We start from the raw sequence: 2,500 nt of genomic DNA, 5'->3' as shown, positions 1-2,500 counted from the left end.
GTACAGAGTCAGGTCTTTAGGGAGCAGGTAGGGGTTAGACAGTAAAGAGACAGGTCATTAAGGAGCAGGTAGGGGTTAGACAGTACAGAGACAGGTCATTAAGGAGCAGGTAGGGGTTAGACAGTATAGAGACGGGTCATTAAGGAGCAGGTAGGGGTTAGACAGTACAGAGACAGGTCATTAAGGAGCAGGTAGGGGTTAGACAGTACAGAGACAGGTCATTAAGGAGCAGGTAGGGGTTAGACAGTACAGAGACAGGTCATTAAGGAGCAGGTAGGGGTTAGACAGTACAGACACAGGTCATTAAGGAGCAGGTAGGGGTTAGACAGTAGAGAGACAGGTCATTAAGGAGCAGGTAGGGGTTAGACAGTACAGAGACAGGTCATTAAGGAGCAGGTAGGGGTTAGACAGTACAGAGACAGGTCATTAAGGAGCAGGTAGGGGTTAGACAGTACAGAGACAGGTCATTAGGGAGCAGGTAGGGGTTAGACAGTACAGAGACAGGTCATTAAGGAGCAGGTAGGGGTTAGACAGTACAGAGACAGGTCATTAAGGAGCAGGTAGGGGTTAGACAGTACAGAGACAGGTCATTAAGGAGCAGGTAGGGGTTAGACAGTACAGAGACGGGTCATTAAGGAGCAGGTAGGGGTTAGACAGTACAGAGACAGGTCATTAAGGAGCAGGTAGGGGTTAGACAGTACAGAGACAGGTCATTAAGGAGCAGGTAGGGGCTAGACAGTACAGAGACAGGTCATTAAGGAGCAGGTAGGGGTTAGACAGTACAGAGACAGGTCATTAAGGAGCACCTCGACTATCCTGCCCAAATTCAAATCAATATTTCACCTCATGCGATTAGAGGATCGAACGGCACCGTAGAACAAAGCGTCCGAACACTTCAGATGTAAAAAAAGACACAACAACAATGGAAGAACTAAAAGGGGGAAACTTTGGTAAACGCTAGCACTACGTCTTCCCCTGTCGATAGCGGCGCGGCGGCCTATTAGTCAAGCTCTTCATTACTGGGGTGTTAGCGTGGCACTCGGCCGCGGCTCCGCAGAAGCGCTGACTGGCGCTGGGAGAGAAAAGCGCTGATGAAGCCGCGCAGCCCGCTCCCAGCCGTCATTTGCATATTGTGTTTGTCTTCCAGTCGGAGAAGTGGATAGGGAGACTTAAGGGATGGAGCGGGGGGGGGGGGAAAGTTTGAGCTGCCAAAGTGGCATTAAAACATGGAGAGAGGCGAAAGAGTGAGTCATCACAATGCTAAGGACACTGACGCTGACGCCACCGCTGCGGGTTAGAGTTCGTGAGGAGTGATGTCACTTCCTGTGAAACGCCTGCAGGGTTGGGAGAATGGAACTTACTTTCAGAAACTGTGTGTGTTTGTGTGTGTGTGTGCGTGTGTGCATGTGTGTGTGTGTGTGTGTGTGTGTGTGTGTGTGTGTGTGTGAAAGCGTGTGTGTGTGTGTCTCAGCATGTGTGTGTGAGTGTGCGTATGCGTGTGTGTGTGAGTGTGTGAGCGTATGTGTGTGTGTCAGAACGTGTGTGTGCATGTGTGCGTGTGTGTGTGTGTGTGTGTGTGTGTGTGTGTGTGTGTGTGTGTGTGTGTGTGTGTGTGTGTGTGTGTGAGTGTGTGAGCGTATGTGTGTGTGTCAGAACGTGTGTGTGCGTGTGTGTGTGTGTGTGAGTGTGTGAGCGTATGTGTGTGTGTCAGACCGTGTGTGTGTGTGTGTGTGTGTGTGAGTGTGTGAGCATATGTGTGTGTGTCAGAACGTGTGTGTGTGTGTGTGTGTGTGTGCGTGTGCGTGCAGACCTGTGTGTTTGTGTTTCCATGTGGGCGTGTGGAAGGGCATTCTTAGAAATGTTGTCCGTTAAATGAGCATCTTCCACTTTCAGGAAATAATCTCATAATCGCGCAATTAGTACAATTAATACAATAAGTGCTTCTTACGAGGGTTAGATATGTTGTGAAGGGTCCCGCCGGTGTTCATGCCCTCGGTCTCAGAGTGGGAGTCGTGTTCTCTGGTCCACACTGCAGTCCTGTACATCTGCAGAGGGGGAGACGCAGAGCCTGAGCGCAAGGAGCTCTGCAGACTGCAGGAGCATCGCACTGCTGTTGGTTTAGAGGTGAACCTCCGTGAGTCATGCTAGTGATTCCCTCCCCCCCCCACACACCCCCACACCCCCACCCGACACCCCCCCCCCCCCCCCACACCCCACGTGGCTCCACCAGGCTGACGGATCGCCGCTTCCAGGGCTCAAAGTGCGTCCGGCGCGGTCGATGAGACGTCTCCTGATGAGTTCAGACACAAGACTTCTGAAGGCGCTGTTTTTTAAGCCATGAAGTCTTTCTGTTGTTAGGGAACAGAATGTACTCGGAGAACTGTATGACTGTTCTGGATGTAGGGGGAAACCAGAGGCCATGAGAGGAGTGAGGAGAGGAGTCTGAAGTTATTACACAATATTAGGTTATATTTCACAGTTAGGAATCACATAATTACCT

At 50.9% G+C, this 2,500-nt stretch overlaps 2 protein-coding genes and 1 long non-coding RNA gene across 3 annotated transcripts in view; all 3 read left to right on the top strand.

Moving 5' to 3' along the window:
* nectin3b (nectin cell adhesion molecule 3b) overlaps positions 1–2,500 on the top strand; it is a 33,730-nt gene that overhangs the window by 7,885 nt on the left and 23,345 nt on the right.
* The window catches only part of LOC132462114 (gap junction delta-2 protein-like), a 15,788-nt gene that overhangs the window by 5,350 nt on the left and 7,938 nt on the right, over positions 1–2,500 (top strand). The window lies entirely within an intron of this gene.
* LOC132462120 (uncharacterized) overlaps positions 1–2,500 on the top strand; it is a 7,708-nt gene that overhangs the window by 3,285 nt on the left and 1,923 nt on the right. The window contains exon 1 of the long non-coding RNA XR_009526724.1: positions 1–2,500. This exon is cut by the window's left edge and continues 3,285 nt beyond it; it is cut by the window's right edge and continues 468 nt beyond it. This is a non-coding gene — a long non-coding RNA (uncharacterized LOC132462120).

This window comes from Gadus macrocephalus, chromosome 7 (genome assembly GCF_031168955.1).
Source record: "Gadus macrocephalus chromosome 7, ASM3116895v1".
Classification (NCBI taxonomy): Eukaryota; Metazoa; Chordata; class Actinopteri; order Gadiformes; family Gadidae; genus Gadus; species Gadus macrocephalus.
The sequence above is the reverse complement of the archived record's forward strand: the minus strand, read 5'-3'. Positions and strand labels throughout refer to the sequence as shown.